This window comes from Hyperolius riggenbachi, chromosome 7, assembly GCF_040937935.1.
Source record: "Hyperolius riggenbachi isolate aHypRig1 chromosome 7, aHypRig1.pri, whole genome shotgun sequence".
NCBI lineage: Eukaryota > Metazoa > Chordata > Amphibia > Anura > Hyperoliidae > Hyperolius > Hyperolius riggenbachi.
Genome location: NC_090652.1, coordinates 263,046,419 through 263,066,724, shown reverse-complemented (window position 1 = coordinate 263,066,724; position 20,306 = coordinate 263,046,419). Strand labels below are relative to the sequence as shown.

Below are 20,306 nucleotides of genomic sequence, written 5' to 3'. Positions count from 1 at the left end.
TTAAAGAGAATCTGTACTCTGAAAGTCTTACAATAAAAAGCATACTATTCTATTCATTATGTTCTCCTGGGCCCCTCTTTGCCGGTTCCGCAGCTCCCCGCCGCTATCCTGGCTTTTAATTGCCAGTTTTAGGCAGTGTTTACAAACAAAAAACATGGCCGCTAACCAGGAAGTGATGTTTGTATATGTCTCATGTTACAGTATACTACAAGTTTTTATTACATAGAGAATTATCTGCACTCCAGTCTGGGGTTCTCACAGTTCTCAGTATGTGACATGCAGCTCCCTTCCCCCTCAGAGAGCTCTGTCTGTGAGTAGTAAACAAACAAAGCACACAGAGCCTGGAGGGGGCATGCATAACTTCTCCCTATCACAGCAGAGGCAGCACATTCCTCCCTGACTCAACAAGGCTTGACAAAGAAAAGAAGATTATATATATCACAGAGACAGTGCAACTAGGAAAGGCTGCAGTAATCCAGACCACATTAGAACTGGTATAGGAACTTATAGGATACAAGAAATAAGGCTGAAACTGTTGTTACAGAGTCTCTTTCAAGCAGGAAACCCACTTCAGGTTAGATACTTAGTCAGATGGAGCGAAGGCTCCATAAAAGAGCCTTACTGGTCCTCTCTCCACACCTGTTCCACCACTGTCCCCTGTTGGATTTGCGTGCCTTCAGGAATCCTCAGCAGGCTTTGCAGAGCTTCTGATGACGGACACATCCGTGCTGCGGATGCACGTGTCTGGATCAGCCTGTACAGTACGCAACCGCTCATCTTTGAAAGTACTCGGGAACGTTAGAAATTCCAAAGGCTGCCCCAATACATATTCAGGCATTGAGAAAGGACCAGAAAGGCTCTATGGGATCAGGTGCAAAAATAAGGCCGAAACTGAGAGCCGCGATAGTGCAATATGGAAGGTCAAGGAGCTAAAATATATTAGGCTGAATTATACTCACAAGGGTGGGTCACCACAATGGCTACCACTGGATAGGCGGATGGGGATCACAATCCCGTCCCCACTCGGGCTAAAAGGCATCAGGTTTAACTGTCTGGATAAATAGATGCTCCGCGTTATTGCCTGAGAAAGCGGGTATGCCTGCGAAATCCATTGCATGTGGAGTGATTTAATAAAGAACCACTGTTTTTGTAATTACACAATTTGGGTCTGAATTTCTGGAGGTAAGGCCTGGTTCACATTAGCATTAAACAGCGGACCAGAAGCGGAACGGATATTGTACAAATGGAATATATGCGAACGGATCCAATGTTAGCCAGTAAAACTGTTCACATCCATCCGCTCAGATTCATCCCGTACCAACTGTTGGACGGACCGCAACTTTGCTGTAGCACCTATTTTTCCGGACCGCTAAACCCAGCAGACTGGAAACGGAAGATGAAACCCTGCATTGGGGGCAATGGGAGAAACTGACCGGTCGGAGGGCTAATCTACTGGGGGTGGGGATCTGGGGACATGCCACTGGGAGTGGGAGTCTGGGGGAACGCTCCACTGGGGGTGGGGTCTGCGGGGACGCAAGTGAGAGCGGTCAGGTGAGGGAGGGTTTCTTACCAAGCTTCCGTCTGTTGCGTCCCACGTCGCGTCATGTGGCTACCAAACTTCCTCCTTCCAGGGTGAAGGAGGAAGTGTTGTAGTCATGTGATGCCACGTGAGATGCAAGGAGGAACAAAAGCCAGGTGAGTTAACCCTCCCTCACCCTCCCACTCAGGTGCACAGATCGAAGTGAAAACGGATCCGATCGACCGGTGATCAGATCTGTTTTCATGGATCCTTTAGCCAGTGTGAACAAAGCCTTACGGATTTGGTGAACCGGAAACCAGATCCACATTACTGGATCCGTTTGGCTTTAAAATCTAATGTGAACCGAGCCTAAGTCCACCGATATCTCCATTTTTAAATGTATTTTAAATATTTTATTCTCACTGGAGCCTCTGTACCGGTGGTCTCAAAATCTATGGAATCTAGAGCCTTCTTTCTACACAGGTATCTACAGTGTATTTTTTTTGTTGCTTCAGGTTTACTTTTAATTAAACCTGTAAGGTAAAAAAAAGGTAGATACTTACCGCTGTGGAGTGAAGCCACTGGATGCTCCGGAGGCCTCTCTTCACCACTACTACGCTGCCGGCTGGAACCCTCTTCACCTTTACGCCCACACTGCACTCCATGAACAAACGTGGCTGCACTATGCAGGCACCCACAGGGCTTGCGCCTGCACAGTAACACAAAGCTGCTCATGCACAAAGGAAAAAGCCTTCCACAAGCTTCTCCACGGGACTCAGGGGGGATTCCCATTGGTTTTTGCAAACCAGTGGAAGCCTGATGCTTCTGATAGGGCTCTGATATCTGTATACCAGTGTCTCTAGAATGCAGTAACCCAAGATGGTGGCGTTGGCAACCGGGCCTGTGGAGTCAGTAGTCAGTAATTCCAACTCCAACTCCGACTCCTCAGTTTATGAAACCACCAACTCTGACTCCAGGTACCCAAAATAGCTCAGATTCCGACTCCTTAGTCTAATACTAATCACTAAGGCTGTGGATTTGGTACGAAAATCATCAATCCGACTCTGACTCCTCAGTTTATGAAACCTCCGACTCCAAGTATCCAAAATTGCTCCACTCCGACTCGACTCCGACTCCACAGCCCTGTAGATGATAGGTACCAATATGAAAGTATCGGAAAATCAGAAGAAAAAACTGATGCCCAACGTTAAAAGCTGATCAGTTTTGTTTATCTTGTATAGTGTGAACCCAGACTTATACACTGACCTACCTGCTGTGCTCTGCAAGTGAATGCAATGCACTGGAATAACCTCATTGCAGGAAGGTATGAAGGGGAATGGACATGGAATACACAAGAAAATAAGGCATCCCCTGCATCTCCACTGGTGTATCCTGAGCATTGACCTCTGTTCAAAACTAACACAAAAACTTTAAGTAGTATACTGTACATTTTTTTTTTACTGATTTTTACCTTTTTTATATGGCTTCAGCAACACTGAACACAGACAATTTACACATGCACCATCCAAAGGCAAGTTTGAGGCTCCTGCAATGTCCCATATGTGTGTCACATGCAAATCTTCTGCAGCGACCACGACTTACACGTACCAGAAACATACACAACTGAGCTTAAAAGACTTGACAGCTAGAAGGTGAAGTCCCCCAATGCATACCGTCTGTACCCTAAAATAAGACATCCCCTGAAAATAAGACCTATCTTATATTTGAAGCATGCTTGAATTATAAGACATCCCCCAAAAATAAGACCTAGATGCACACACCCTGCGACCCACCTCCCTGCCATGCTACTGCTTTATCTCCCTTGCTTCTTGCCCCCGCCTCCAGCACATTGGACCCCCCTCCGGCTTACGCTGTGCATAATTTAGATCTCAGATCAGCAGGGAAAGAAAGCTAAAGTTATACAGTAACAGTGCTGCAGTATACAGGAAGTAAACAGAGATCACTTCCTGTATATGGTGGCATTGATACTAGCTGCCTTTCCCCGCTGATCTGAGATCTGAATTATGCACTGCGGAAGCTGGAGGGGGATCCAACTTTCTGAAGGAGGGGGCCAGCAGCAGGGAAGGTAAAATGGTGGCAGTAGCAGCAGCGGGGATGGGGGGGGGGGGGTGGTCGAGAGGGGTGATAATCTGACCTACAGCTATATAGTGTGGGTTCTGGCTATATACTTGGGGGGGGGGGTATATACTAGGGGTTTCTGGCTATATACTGGGAGAGATATGGCTATATACTAAAGGGGGATCTGGCTAACCCCACAAAAATATAAGACCTCCCCAAAAATAAGCCCTAGCACATATTTTTAAGGAAAACATTTGTATAAGACAATGTCTTATTATCGGGGAAACACAGTATTACTATTATATTGTCCATTGACAGAACACTGGCACTCTTTAGAGAACACTGAACTAATATCATAAAGCATCTCTCAAAGATATTTACGATCAAATGTCCAGTTCCAGTTTAGAAGGAAGCCTACAGGTATGTTTTTTTGTTGTTGGGCTGTTTTGTTTTGGTGGGGGGGGGGGGGGGGGGGTTTGCGGGGGGCATCCAGGTTCATGGAGAGCAACAAACACCATGAAGATAGTGTTTTGTGTGAGAATCAAATCTGAAACTAGCACTACAAAGTGAAAGTGCCAATCACACTGTGCCATCTCTGAAATCCAAAAGCCATCCTGATGAAATGCAACTACTAATCTCGGCATGCCCTCTCAGGCTTATTACACATATGCAACGTAATGCACAACCAACCACACAACATGATCAGCTGCACAACTTGTTATTTACACGACAAGTGTGTACACACATGCTGATCTACTAAACAACCAACTCATTTAAATATATAAATACTCCGTGTGCGCCAAAAAATTTGCATTCAAAAACAACAAGTTGTTCAAACTACTTGTACACTCGTGGCCAACCGCCACGATAGTTGGGCAGGTTGATCCTCCTGTTGAATTGGGCAAACTACCTGTTATCAGTTGGACGTCTTGTATTTTGCCAGCGTACACACACCCAACTATCATCCAGCAGACCAAGTTTAGATGATAGTTGGGTGGAATAGTTGCACGTGTGTACGAGCCTTAATCCTAGCCATATATAGGTCATTAACAGCCTTATCCAGACATCAAACACTGATTGGGTAGTATTGATCACCACCACCTTGTCCACTCAACCTCGTTTAGATTTTTAGATTTCCGCCAAAATTTGACTGCAAATCAATTACACTGTTAGTACTGTACAAATCACCCCCGCAAACATAGGTTTTCCAACACCCTAATCACTCTTTTGATCAATAAACTGCCCAAAGAGTTGATTGACCGGGCATGTCGGAGACATGAAATTCCTGGAAGAATTCAGAGCTCAAAATGGGCAGAAAAATTGAAGCATGTATTGCCAGCCTTATGCTGGGCATTCACGGCGTCAAGGGGGGCTTATCAATCGAGCCTGATGGCTCGATTGATAATATCCGACGTCTCCGATCACCGCGGGGATCGATTCCGCGCTCGATACCCGCGGGCGGACAATAGGGGCAGAAGATAAGCGCCGGCGGGGACGAGCGGGAATCGACCCGGGCACACGCGTGGACGAGCGGGGACGCGGATCGACTCGTGTATGCCCAGCATTAGGAGGCCCATTAAAGATAAAATCTTTATTGTACTGTACAATCTTACCAAATCTAGCGAATGCATTATGAACAGATACAGGTAGCCCCTCATGTATTAGGCCCATACACACTACTGACTGATGTCACCTGTCGGGGATCAGGAACCAATCCCTCAGGCAACACTGTTGGACCAACACTGACAGACAAATCAGCAGTGTAGCTGACAATGCGCTCTGTTGCTATGTATGGGGAGGTGGAGCAGCGTGTACGTGACATCATGCGGCAGACGGTGAAGCACTCAGGCTAGTTGATCAACCAGACCGCTTGCGGAGCAGTGGTTGGGTGCCGCTATACACACGCATGGTTATCGGTTGAGGTGGTCGTTATTGAGTTGACTTTGATCATAAATGTGTACAAACTCTATGGATGCTGCCATATTTAAACATGCAGCTAGTCTTGTCACATTTGCCAGACATCTGATATGCTGCATGCTTCTTCAGGGTCTATGGCTTAAAGTATTATGCTGGGTACACACGATGCGCTTTTTCTGTCCGATCGATTTCCGATTCGATTATGTTATCTTTTCTTTTCTATTTCCATTCACTTCTATAAGAAATCGATCAGAAAAACGATTTAAAATAAGATCGGACATGTCGGAGATTATCTATTGAACCATCTAACACAAAATTGTATGGTGTGTACCTAACATTAGAGGCAGAGGATCAGCAGGACAGACAGGCAATGTGCATTAAGTTTACTCCTAAAGCCCAATCTACACGATACGATTCTTTGTACGATTCGATTACGATTCTATTTACGATTCGATTAAATCCGACATTTCCGTTTTGCAATTGCAAATCGAACTGAATCGAGACGAATCCTGATCTGACATGTCGGATTTAATTGAATCGTAAATAGAATCGTAATCGAATCGTACAAAAAATCGTATCGTGTAGATTGGGCTTAAAGGAAATAAACATGTCACCCTCCATATCGCTCTCACCTCAGGTTCCCTTTAAGATTGTATAAATTATGGGCATCTTTAGGCCTTGTTTACATTAAAGGCGTTTTTTGTAAAATTTTAAGCGCGGGCGATTTTCAAAATTGCCCTGAAAACGCTTGAGCAATGATTCTCTATGAGAGAGTTCATATCAGAGCGGTATTTTGCAATCCGCTTTGAAAAGCTGTGCTTGGGCCATTTCTGAGATGATTTGCCTCAATGGAAGGTACAGGAAAAACGCAAAACGCTCACAAAATCGCTTTGGCAAGCGATTGCGTGATCGTTTTTTTTTTTAAACATTGTATTTATTTTTTCCGGATCAAAAGACGGAAGCTCTCTGCAAAAGCGCTTACAAAAAAACCCCACAAACTGCGAATGTGCAGAAAATGGCGGAAAGAACGCCGAAAAAAAGCCCACCGCGGACAGACACATGAGCCGAACGCAATGTGAACAAGGCCTTAAGCTACATACACACGGGGGACAAAAGTGGCTAGTCGCTAGTGCATAGGGGACGCGGGCGCGACAGCCTGGCGACAGCTCCGCCCGTGTGACAGCTGTCTACGCGGCGGAAGCTGTCGCCGTAGGTTCCTCCCCCCGCCGGAAGCTCCATACATTGTGTATGGAGTTGCTGTCGCTAGTCCGCATACACGCGGCGGACTAGCGATAGTTGAGGCGAAGTTGGGGCGACAGCTGTTGCCGGCGATTGAACAAGTCAATCGCCTGGCGACAGCTCTGCGTAGCGACGGTTCGGGACGCACGCATTATACACACGGGCGACCTGTCGCCGCAACACGCGCGTGCCACATGGTTGCGGCGTCAACCGTACCCCGTGTGTATGAGCCATTAGAGTAAGCAGGGCTGAGCCTCATCACCTCCAGTGCCAGGGTATGTGCTGGTTATGTGAACACGTTTGTCATTTGCACCCCTTACTTATTGCACTTAACTGCCTAATATGTTGCCACGTTGAAGATCATGATAACCACAGTAGTAATCATAATTAGTAGCAGTAATAAATCCTTCACAATACTTTCATCACAGCTGGAGAGCCAATCCTGCAACTGAAAGGTGCACAAAGTACAAGATGAACTCTACAACTAGCCGACAGGTGGCCACACACCATACAATTAAAAGATCCAATTTTATAGCAGTTCAATCAAAACAACAAGTTGTTCAGAAAAATTTAAAGCTTTTCTTTTGAGTGAGAAATCTGATCAAATTTCCATTTTTTCTTCAATAAATCTCAGTCGTCAGGAGTTGCGTAAACTTATGCACAGAAGATTGAATGGTGTAGGATAGATTTTAAACTTCTCGATTTACACATTCGAGCAAATGTTTCAGAGTTTTCGATCATTTTTTTTTTTATTATTGGGTAACACTTGAACACGTTTGTGATACATAGGTCAGATTTTTCAAACGTTAAGCTACATTCACAGTGGGACGTTGAGGTGAAACATAATGACCGCATTATATCGTTGAATGTTGCACTGCAATGCAACACCTATGCAACGTTCACAGTGCGGTTTAACGGCATGCCAATGCCCTGCATTTAAAATAAATCTGTAAAGGACAAAGAGCCGCTGAAGGGTACTTACCTCGGGAGGGGATAGCCTCTGTACCCTAAAGTCTCCCCCATCCTCCACTGCAGGGGGGAAGCAGCGATGGGCCCCAAGTAGGTCTCCTTGTCAGCGCTTGTCGCCATGCGCGCATGCGCAGTAGCGGCTCTCCTTTCGGGCTCCGGTGGAAAAAGCTGAAGAGGTCCACTCTACTGCGCAGACGCAAGCTGTCTGCGTACTCAATTGGGCTCAGTTATTTCTGCTGGAGCCCGAGCGGAGAGTTGCTACTGTGCATGCGCAGAAGCGCATATGTAAATATTGTGGTCAGCTTCTGTTCGGGGCTGCCAGCGCTGGATCGGGCTGGTGGAAGGAGATGGGGGAAGCCTCATTAGTATCCAGAGGCTTCCTCCTCCAAAAGTAAGTACCCCCAGGGGAACTTTCAGCCCTAATGCTGGGAACACACGTTTCGTTTTTGCGGGATAATCGTCCCGATAGATGCCTTCGATCGATAAATTCCATCATGTCCGATTCTCCGCTCGATTTCTCATAGAAGTGAATGGAAAAAAAGATAAGAAAAATGAGTGGAAGACAAGAGAATCAAATGGTAAATCGATCACGCTGAGAATCAACCGCAAAAAACGTATCGTGTGTTCCCAACATTACAGGTTTACTTTAACAGTAACGCATACTTCTCATTCTATGCTTCACTGTATGTGACTGATAACATTCCATGCGACTTTCCCATTGCCTTCCTGCTTTTCCAACGAACGCAATGCCCACTGTAAACCTAGCCTTATGGATCTGCTATAAGACTGGATCATCCGATTGGATCCTGTGTGGTCACCTACAGTCAGAGCTCATCTTGATGCAATCCTACCTGCCAATGGCAATCCTCCACAACAATGTCCTTGTCACTGTAACCCCAGAGCAGAGCGCAGCACTTACCTTGCCTTCACCTTGCCATGTGTTGTGTAAAGTCCCAGCAGCAGCAGAGGTTGCAGCAGATGGCACATGCCAGGCTGAGCTCTGCGCTCCGTGCCAGCGGGGCACCTCGCCTCCCCACCCACCCCTCCTGCACCAACCAACCACACCTACAGCAACTTTCTCCAGGCACAGGGGGGGAGAAGGGAAACTTGAGACTAACCTTGTCCGGAGTGACTCCCTGGGAACAGAGGCTGCCTGTTCTGCGGCGTCCCGGCTGTGCCAGCCTCTGGCTTCCCTCCCTCTCGCTCCTCTTCTAGTTTAACTCTGTGTTTAACATTCAAGTTCTGACTTGATCGCTGGCGGAGTCTTGTTCATTATGCAGATTGTCTGCCTGCTTCTTCTCCCGCACATTCCCCTTCAGCTGCCTGTGCTGGGATTGTCCTGCCTAGGCAAGGAGCAAAGTCCAGCAGCAGTGGGCAGTGTGCACTGGAGCAGCTCAGCAGTGGCTATGGCAGTGTGTGCACTGAGCACCTGTGTGCTGTGCTGGGCTGTGTACACACTGCTGCACTGCCACACATCCGCCTTCACATACACAGGGCAGGGGAGACACTTCCTCTCACTCACAGGACTCCCCTTTGCAGTGATGCTGCATTAGTGAAAGGTTTGCTGAAGAGAGCAGGCTGCAGAGCTCCCAGCTGTCCCCTTTTTTTTTGGAGGGAAGCTTTCTCTCTTTTTTTTAGACCAAGGAAAACCTGTGTCCTTTTTTTTTTCCCAGTAGTTGCTAATAATAGGACTGAGGCATAGTTCTGTATAAACATGGTGTACAGTGTTTTCACCTTTTTTTTTTTAGCAATAAAATCCATTTTTTTCCCAGAAAGGGTGTTTTTGTTTCTTTTTTTGGTACAAACGTATTAGTTTGGCGACCGCAGATTTGGAATAAGCAGCTGATCACGCCAGGGACGCTTACTTTCCTTTCGTTTGTTTAACATCAAACTCTCCTATCCTATGACTAACAGTTACCTCTCCTATGACCGGTGGCATACCTAGGGTGTTTAACACTGGGTGCTGATTACTTACCACAACCCTCCAATCAAAATGTTTTCTTTTAAGGCAGGGATGGTTTGTTGAATTCTTAAAAAGGCGGCAAAATTTGGATGGGGAATTGCAGTTTACACGCCAAAACCTGACCTTGCCCCAGGCGCAACTTGGGGTAACTTGGTCTAGATCCGTCCCTGCTTTAAGGTGGTATTGCGCTAGTCGTACCCCCCATGTAACATCCCCGGTGGTCTAGTGTTACATCTCGGAGTCCTCTGGTGGTACCCCCCACCCTGTCCCCATATAGTTTGCCTGGTGGTCTAGTAGTACCCCGCGAGAAGAGGGGCTGACACCATTCCGCTCACCCGCTCCATAGGCCCCCATCCTGTGTCCCCCTGATCCGGATGCCACCATGCTCCTTGGAGCTGGCCCGATGTGTGCAAGTCGCATGTAAATACGCAACATACAGTAAGTAGAGTGAGCGGCTATCTGTCAAGGAGCATGGAGCATGTGGGATAAGGTGAGATTCATTTATAAGCCGCACGGCTGTGCGCTACTCGGCAGGGGGACACACGAGGGGGGCAAAAAGAGAGGGAGGGAAGAATGATGTCAGACCCTCGCTTGCTTCCCCACACTCCCCATTGCTAATTGGCCCACCAGCAGCTGGAGACTTGATCACTACTGCCCAGATGTCACCCCGTCCACAGCTAATACTAATCCCCCCCCCCCCATGCCTAACACTAAGCTCTCCCATAGCTCCCAATTGTCAATCATTTGACGGTACAGTCCTTCTTTGGGAACCCAATCCCTCTGTCCTTCTTTCTTCCCCATTTGTCCCTCTTTCAGGACTGATGTACAGGTCAATGTAGATACATGTATTTTTCTAATGAAAAATGTGTTAAATTGGCTCCAAACTTTATTCCCATCATTTAAATTGATTTAATTCTTAATTTCAAATGTTAATATGAAGAAAAACTAGTGAGAATAGAAAGGATCAATATGGTTTGAATGATAAAATTATATCTTTTTGCATATGAATTTTCAGTGATATGCGCGCTTAGGGGTATGATGGGGGCGTGGTTAGAGAAGTGGCAGGGGGGTGTCTTTAAGTGTCCCTCTTTCTTATCTCAAGAAGTTGGGAAGTATGGTCTCCTATGCCTAATACTAACTTCTCTTATGCCTAACACTTTAGCAACTCTGATGCTTAATGGGAACTGTTAAAGGATACCAGAGGTGACGTCACATGATGAGATAGACATGTGTATGTACAGTACCTAGCAAACAAATAGCTATGCTGCATTCCTTTTTTTCTTTCTCTGCCTGAAAGAGTTAAACATCAGGTATGTAAGTGGCAGTTCCTGTCTGAGTCAGGACTGGGTCAGACTGCAGAGCAGGAAAGAGATAAAATGGGTCAATAGTTCATAGATTTGAGCTCTGGCATACTTCAATGAATGTGTCATTGAGCAAAAACAATAAAACAGTAAAAACTTAAAAAGTAGATTTAAATATAAAATAAAACTGAGGAATATCTTAAAAAGTCATTTTTAGGAGAAGGAGGATAGATACAATTGTTTATTTCATTAGTTCATTTTCACCTTGAGTGTCCTTTAAGGGCAGTGACCTTACGAATTTCCAATGGAAGCCAGCACAAAAGTGAGTATATCTCCCACATTTTTGTAAATATTTTATTATATCTTTTCACAGACTGAAGAAATGACGCTTTGATACAATGTAAAGTAGTCATTGTACAGATTGTATAACAGTGTAAATTTGATGCGCCATGAATAAAACATGCAGCCATTAATGTCTATACCACTAGCAACAAAAGTGAGTACACCCTTCAATGAAAAACGTCAAAAGTGTGCCCATGTAGACATTTTACCTCCCCGGGGTCATGTTACTCATTAGTGTTACAAGGTCTCAGGTGTGAATGGGGAGCAGGTGTGTTAAACTTGGTGTTATCACTCTCACACTCTCTCATACTGGTCACTGGAAGTCCAACATGGCACATCATGGCAGAGAGCTCGCTGATTATTGAAAAATAAGAATCGTTGCTCTACATCAGGGATGTCAAACTGGTCCTTCGAAGGTCGAAGCCCTCACACATTTTTGACACAGCTCAAATTAATTGATGGGTCTGAACCAGGAAAATTGTGGTCCATCAGGTAGAACCCATTCCTCTCTTTATCAGTCTATCCTAAACACTGGCATGGATCTGGCCCTCCACGCCTGGAGTTCGACACCTGTGCTCTACATAAAAATGACCTAGGCTACAAGAAGATTGCTATCATCCTGAGGCCTGGAACCCACTGCAAATCGCTAGCAGTTTTTATTAGCGTTTTGTAAGAGATTTCATGAGTGTTTTCTGGCGATTTTGGGCGTTTTCTGGCGATTTTTGTAAGCTTTTTGCCAGCAATTGTGTAGCAATTTGCAATTAGCAATTTTAATTCTGATTGGTCCTTTCAATTTATTATAATTTTTTACAGTTTTCAGTCATTTAAAATCACACACAATTGCCCACAAATCGCTATGTGTAGCTAACGCTTCAATACTTAAATAATTATAATACTGGAACGCAAATGCAACAAATGTTACAACTATTTACATTGGCAGAGCGTTTAGGGAAATCGCTATCAATTTAAAGCGCTCCCTAAATGCTAAAAAAAAGTGCTTTAGTGGGTTCCAGGCCTGAAACTGAGCTGAAGCATGGTCGCCAAGACCATACAGTGGTTTAACACTTCCATTTTTTGTGCAAATTACTCAGGAGAGGAGACCTGAAATTGATTGGGAGCAATAAGTAAACTCATGATGATATTAATTATCAGAAAAAGCTTTTTTCATGCATCCTGCCAACAATAATTTAGGAAAACAACAAGAGAGAGGATTGGCTCTTGGGTGCATGAAAATTCATAAACAACTTTATTAGTAAGAAGGTACAAAAAACCTAAAACTAGACATATACATACAATCTATATATATATATATATATATATATATATATATATATATATATATATATATATATATATATAAAAGCATTAAAAGTGTATATCACACAACTCCGCCACAAAAGAGCCACTATGAACTCAGAATCTCCATCTTAGCTATGGGGCTGCAGCCCCCCCCCCCCCCCCCCCCCAAAAAAAAAACCAATTGGTAGGATGTTTTGGCTGATATAAAAAAACATGCATAGGACCTTAATGGACATTGTTCTCCATCACAAGGAAAAAATGATGCAGCTGAGCCCCCCACTCGCAGGGGCTGATGATACAGCAGATAACACAAATGCACTGATATAGCTGTTAGTGTCCACACAGATACACCCCTCACTAGCAGGGGTAGAACTGAGGCTGATTAGTGGTTAATGAGCCAAGCAGGCTGTTAGTGAATAGTATGGTTCCAGGCAATGCAGCACATGATATATGAACCAGTTACAATAGTAGCATATGCAGCAAGATGAGAAAGGCCATGCACAGGCAAGCAATATGTTGATAGTGCCAGCCAAAGTCCAACGCTAAGGGTCCACTGTGATGTGGTGGGCAAGTGCCCTAAGCCTGAGTGCAATAATATGGAGTAAATCTCAGCAGAATAGCAAAGTTCCAAGAGTAATGGTGGAGGTCCCAATATATAATGCATTTATGGTGGTATAGTTACCAATCCAGCTGTCCTAATAGTGTCCAAGAGGGAGATAATATTGATGGAGAGGAGTCCCAGGTGGCAGAGTGGCAGAGTTACCTCGCTGTGGTTTAGCCTAACATGTTTCGCCGTTTCCTAACGGCCTTTTCAAAGGCGAGCAGCGGAGAGCATGTTATTAGGACGCCATAACGGCGTTCTTATACTGGCCGCATTGGTCCTCAGTCCCAGCCACGCCCCCCGCGTCCCCACGCAAGGACGCCCCGTGTCAGAACGCGGAGGCGTCCGGAATTGCGTCATTGGAGCGCACACGGTGCGCTCCATCCCGGCAAGCCGGAAGGGGATGCCCAAGGGCGGTAATCCACCTTGACGCATTAACACTTCCAATCCAGCACTGGGTCCCTTTAAATCTATTTGATAAAAACTTGTAGAAGAGGTTTCTAGTTCCCCATAGCAGCACTTTTTCTTACAGATTCCCTGTAAGAAATGTTATTCAGCAATAACTAAAAGCAAACTTGAAGTGTTTTTAAAATTACAAAAAATCACATGCTTACCTAAGACTGGCGGCTCTGTACTACACATACACAAGAGAGCGCGCACTCATCACGCATGTGCACTATGGAGCTGTGCTCCAGAAGACTGGCGGCTCCAGGGCCGGCGCTACCATAGAGGCAAAGGAGGCAGCTGCCCCAGGGCCCCAGAGCTTGTAGGGGCCCCCAGTGGCTACAAGAGGAAAACATTTTTTTTCAAATCGGCCTTTTAGTTTTTGAGAAAATCGATTTTAAAGTTTCAAAGGAAAAAAAATACACATTTAAAAACCTGCCGACTTTAATGGTTAATAGCAAATCCACCTTAAATGCTAGAAACCCTAAATTTGCAGGATGTGTTAAGGAGATCATTAGAGATAAAAGGAAAAACATTTTTTCAAAAAGACCTTATAGTTTTTGAGAAAATCGATTTTAAAGTTTCAAAGGAAAAAAGTATGCTTTTAAATGCGGTAAATGTCACTTTTAGTAGCAAACCTAACGGTAGTGTAATTTTACATGCATCAAATGAAAGCGCAATAAATTTCCTGACGGGGTTTCCAGGGGGTCTATACGCAGCCAGGCACTTTGGCCAGGGATCGCTATACAGCCACAATATGGCTGTATGAAGATCCCTGGCATTTTTTCCTGTTTTCCCAATTTTTTTTTATGTTTAGAGTGTGGGAATTAAAAAAAAAAAAATTATGTGGGGTCCCCCCTCCTGAAACTTTTTAACCCCTTGTCCCCCATGCAGGCTGGGATAGCCAGAATGTGGCGCTCCGACCGATTGGGACTTCACACCCTGACTATACCAGCTGCAAAAAAGGTCCCCTAATGCCGATTTTTGTTCCGGGGTATATGTTGGGGGGGGGGGGGGGGGGGGCAGGTTTATTTTGTCCTGGGGCCCCATTGTTGCTTAAACCGGCCCTGGGCGGCTCTGGACTGCACATACACAAGAGAGAGCGCGCTCACGCATGTGCACTATGGAGCTGTGCTCCGGAAGACTGGCGGCTCTGTACTGCACATACACAAGAGAGAGCGCGCTCACGCATGTGCACTATGGAGCTGTGCTCCCGAAGACTGGCGGCTGTGTACTGCACATGCACAAGAGAGAGCGTGCTCACGCATTTGCACTACGGAGCTGTGCTCCCAAAGAGTGGTGGCTCTGCACTGCACATACACGAGAGAGCGCGCTCACACATGTGCACTATGGAGCTGTGCTCTAGAAGACTGGGCGGCTCTGTACTGCACATACATAATAGAGAGCGTGCTCACCCATGCGCACTACGGAGCTGTGCTCCCAAAGACTGGTGGCTCTGTACTGCACATACACAAGCGAGAGCGCGCTCACGCATGTGCACTATGGAGCTGTGCTCCGGAAGACTGGCGGCCCTGTACTGCACATACATAAGAGAGAGCGCGCTCACCCATGCGCCCTACAGAGCTGTGCTTCCAAAGACTGGCGGCTCTGTACTGCACATACACAAGAGAGAGCGCACTCACGCATGTGCACTACGGAACTCTGCTCCAATGGACTTCCGAAGCGTACCATGGTGGAAGAGAGCAATCTCTGGTCTATCGGTAGGAGAATGCTCACGGAGGTGACAGTGCTGGAACGAGGGGACCAGGAGAGGAACGGGAGGGCTCTAAAGGACCGAGAGCTGGGCTGGATCAAGCCACTATGTGGCCCTAGGGCAAAATTAACCTTGGGAGCCCCCCCCCCCCAGATCTTCCCCTTCAACTTTACTGTGTCCCTCAGAGCCCCTGCACTGTTTTTGTCTGGATAGCAGGGAACATAAATGGAGCAGGTGAGTTGCTATTCTGACAAATCATTGCAGGGGACACAAGTCAGGGTGAGACCTGGGGGCCCTGCAGTACTTTGCCTCTATGGTAGCATTGGCCATAACGGGGCGAACACGTGGAATACAGCGCAGGGGATTTGTGCACCACCATAGACCGTAACAGGAAATACGGTTATAGCAGCACACGGTGGGTAACTTCAGTGCTGTCAGAAGACAGAGCTGAAGTTACTTTTAAAACACTGTAATTCGGCCACCAGCAATAGCTGGGAGCTAAATTACATCAACTAATAGTAATTAACGCCGCCGGGACTTGTGCAGGAGCAGGGTAAGCCGTATATCAGCTGTATCCTGCACCCAATTCTCCCGGCGGCAATTTATTCGTACGCCTGATCCAGAGCCTTCCCCTTCCTTAGGTAAGTACTGTATGTTTTCTTTCAAAAACGCTTCAGGTTTACTTAAAGTGTAAATGACAGCTGTGGATCTCTGCAGCAGCCAAGAGCTTCAGCAGTTACAATTCCAAACAAGCCCGCTCCGGAATCTGACAGCTCCTGTCCTAAATAGTGCCGCTTTCACAGCAGCAGCTACAGATGAAGGTCACTGTTCTCTGACAGCATCCCCAGTCAGCCCTCCATGAATCGGTAGTCTGTTCCTAAAACCAGAGTGTGTTTTTAGTGGAATGAAGGGGGGTGAAGTCTATTCCTGTTTACAAGCCCCTTACAGTATTAATGTGTACTTTCAATTAGCACAGTGAGAACGTGGGCCCTGTACTTCTGCATACCTGGAATTCTTCCTGGTGTTTGGCCAGTCGCTGATTTCCTAAAATGACCATAACAGAATAGAAGGTAAAAATACATAAAATGTCGAAAAGCAAAATAATATTTGTGAGTTGTTTGCAAAACAGAATTGTGACTGAATTGCTGCGCTTAAAGGGATACTGTAGGGGGTCGGGGGAAAATGAGCTGAACTTACCCGGGGCTTCTAATGGTCCCCCGCAGACATCCTGTGCCACTCACCGATGCTCCGGCCCCGCCTCCATTTCACTTCTGGAATTTCTGACTTTAAAGTCAGAAAACCACTGCGCCTGCACGCCCGTGTCCTCCCTCCCGCTGATGTCACCAGGAGTGTACTGCGCAGACTCAGACCATACTGGGCCTGCGCTGTGCGCTCTTGATGACATCAGCGGGATCGAGGACACGGCAACGCAGGCGCAGTGGTTTTCAGACTGAAATTCTGAGTAAAAAGTCTGAAATTCCAGAAGTGAACTGGAGGCGGGGCCGGAGCATCGATGAGTGGCTGCGCCAACACAGGATGTCTGCGGGGGACCGTTAGAAGCCCCGGGTAAGTTCAACTCATTTTCCCCTGACCCCCCTACAGTATCCCTTTAATGTTTCGTGTTTAGTATTAATTTCAAGGTTTGTGTTGCTCGATAACAAGTAAAGCACAAACTATAAGGCTGGGTTTAAAATATACTCATCCAAAACTCTCTAACACAAACAAAGAACATGTTAAAAAATAAATAAGTCTGACTTTCAATCACGCTGGATCTCCACTTGAGGCCAGTTTTACACCTGATTTTTGCGTTGCGGTGCAATGTGATGCCATGCTCCTGCCGCATAAGACAGAGTACACTGACAGGGTCATATGCATAGTGCCGTCCTCTGCTCAGTGACATACTCCCTGCTAGACAGGAAATACATTGCCGGGATTCCCGTCAGTCCACGTATGTGCGCCGTGACGCAACACGCTCTATTATTCACCCATTGACTTCCACTACCCCAAGCAACGTTAAAGAGACACTGAAGCGAAAATAAATATATGATATAGTGAATTGGTTGTGTACTATGAATAATTACTAGAAGAATAGCAGCAAAGAAAATATTCTCATTTTTTTATTTTCAGGTATACATTGTTTTTTCTAACATTGCATCATTCTCTAATATGTGCAGATTACACAACACTCAGCATTCAAAATGATTCTTTCACAGCAGTCAGTGAACTAATGACCTCTCCTCTGGCAGAGAAAAAGTAATTCCTGTAATTAGTTCACTTATAGTTGAGATAATAAAAGTCAGAAAACATCCCTCTCCATGACTTCGAAAGTCATAGAGCTTATGGCTTTTTTGCATAGAGATAATAACTAGAGTTTCTTAACTCTTCCTGTACTGGAAACAATTAGACTGATATATCTGCTCCCAATGTTTTATTTCTTAGCTGTACTACACATACAAATCATAATATCATCATTTTTTTTTCGCTTGAGTGTCTCTTTAAGCATGATTCTTGCGGCAATGCGCTGCATGCTATGCGGCCAGATGAACACTTCTGGAGCAACTCAAAGCGGTAAGTGTAAAATGTCCCTTTGATTTGCATTGCCGAGTAACGCAACGCACAATTGCAATGCAAGTGGGCCTTTAGTTCTTAGTCAAACCAGCAGATTGAGTTTTATTATTATTATTATTATTATTATTATTAAAAGGAACATGCTTTAAAAAAATCTGCACTTGTTTCTGCATACACTTTTCTCTACTTGTGCTGTTGCAAAATATAAACTAAAATCTTTCCCCCATCAACCATGTGGACTTCTGACCACCTGGGGAAGCAAAGGGATTGTATGGCTGCCTTCACTGCAAACAGATTGTGAATCAATTTCAGCATGAAACCAATTCACCATCTGTGAAGCTGCCGCTGACGCCACACCCCCCACCCCCGCTTACATTACCTGATCCGGCCGGCGCGAGTCCCCCGGTCTCCGCTGTCTTCTTCTCCGCTCTGGGCTCCAGGGCTGCAGCTTCACTGAACTTCCTGTCTGGGGAAGTTTAAACAGTAGAGGGCGCTCTACTGTTTAAACTTCCTGTCGGGACAGAAAGTAAGTGAAGCCAGCCGGAACCCAGCGGGGAAGGAGCAGCGGTGACAGCGGGGACTCGCGCCGGCCAGAGCAGATAATGTATTGCCGCTTGCGTCGGGCATTCGAACGCCGCTATCGGCGCACTCTCGACCCGCCCGCGATCGAGGTCTTCCGCACGGACTGATCGATGGGAACGATTGATTTTGGACGGAAATCGATCGTTCTGTCAGCGTTTGTGCAACGATTTTACAGCAGATTTTATCACAGTGATCGAATCTGCTGTATATCGGCGAGAAAATCGTTAGGTGTATGGTCCCCTTAATAGGTCCATATGATATTCACTTTTTCTCTTAGGAGATACATTTTCATCCCAAAAAAACCTTTTCAGCTTTTTCCAATTGAAAAAGTAGTTAAAGAGAGTCTGAAGCAAGAATAAATTTCGCATCAGAGCTCATAGTTAGCAGGGGCATGTGTGCCCCTGCTAAACCGCTGCTATCCGGCGGCTTAACGGGGGTCCCTGATCCCCCAAATCCCCTCGGTGCAGCGGGGGAGCACTTCCTGGTTGGGGCAGGGCTAACTGCCGCAGCCCTGCCCCATGCGCGTCTGTCAGCGCGTATCTCCGCCTCTCCCCCGCCCCTCTCAGTCTTCCTTCACTGAGAGGGGCAGGGGAGAGGCGGCGATGCGCCGCTGATAGACGCGACTGGAGGCAGGGCTGCAGCCGTTAGCCCTGCCTCCAGGAGCGACCAAATCTGCGACCAAGTGTCGCAGTGGGGGTTTGGGGGTCAAGGGACCCCCGTTTAGCGGCGCTATTGCGGCGGTTTAGCAGGGGCACACGTGCCCCTGCTAACTATGAGCTCTGAAGTGAGATTTATTCTCGCTTCAGAGTCTCTTTAAAAAAGTACTCTTAAATTTATTTTGAGTATGTTGTTGCTTGCTGGTGGTTTAAAAGGCATTTTATTGACAAGGTATGAAAATATCAACTAGGAGAAAACAACTGAGGAGAAAAAGTTAATTGCATATTGGCCATAATGAACAAGATTTTTTTTATTGGCCATAATGCTTGGATTATGCAACCGACCGCTGTAATCCCAGCCCGAAGAAGGCTTATTAGCCAGAAGCTTACTCTTTTTCTTTTCAGTTAGCCAGAAAATGGTATCATCCTTATTCAAAACTTTTTTTTACTGGTGACTAACACGGTACAATACTCCACTCTTCCCCCATCTCCAATCCCAGCTACCTGCGTCTTGCAAGTTTATCCCTGACACAGCCATCATATGTCACATGATGCAACAGGTACATGACTATCATACTACTGTACAGGGAAGATACAAGCACCATGGACTGGGGGACACGACAGAGCATGAGGATAAAGGAAAGGGCTCAAAGTTGGGGCAGCCAGGTTCATATGATTCGCATTCAGGACTTTACACGAGCATCACCCCTTGTCTGGAACTCTCTTCCACAGCCTGTACGTCATGCTCCAAACCTGGACATCTTCAAACGCACTCTTAAAACACACCTTTTTAGACAAGCTTATAACATTCTATAGCCCTTATTTACTTCTCTGTCACAATGTAATCAGAGGCAAAGAATCACTGCCTCATCCATCCTCCACCCCCTTACCTAGTGTGTCCCCCACAACCCATTAGATTGTAAGCTCGCGAGGGCAGGGTCATCCTCCTAATGTTTACTGTTCTTATAACAATATTTGTGCTGCCTGGAACTCTGCTGTACATTTGTTAGTTGTATCTATGTTCCACCTTGTCGTCTTATTGGGCTTTGTAAAGTGCTGCGGAATATGTTGGCGCTATATAAATAAATAATAATAATAATATGATAATTGCCC

At 45.9% G+C, this 20,306-nt stretch overlaps 1 protein-coding gene and 1 long non-coding RNA gene across 4 annotated transcripts in view; one reads left to right on the top strand and one right to left on the bottom strand.

Moving 5' to 3' along the window:
• COBLL1 (cordon-bleu WH2 repeat protein like 1) overlaps nucleotides 1-9,178 on the bottom strand; it is a 194,583-nt gene extending 185,405 nt beyond the window's left edge. For 2 of the 3 annotated variants that reach the window (XM_068245619.1, XM_068245622.1), the window contains exon 1: nucleotides 8,842-9,178. The gene's annotated coding sequence lies outside the window, so the exon portion shown is untranslated. Of the gene's footprint in view, nucleotides 1-8,642; nucleotides 8,770-8,841 lie in introns of those variants that run through there. The other variant, XM_068245620.1, reaches the window with a different exon arrangement.
• The window catches only part of LOC137525004 (uncharacterized), a 63,980-nt gene that overhangs the window by 19,979 nt on the left and 23,695 nt on the right, over nucleotides 1-20,306 (top strand). The gene's annotated exons all lie outside the window — the stretch shown is intronic.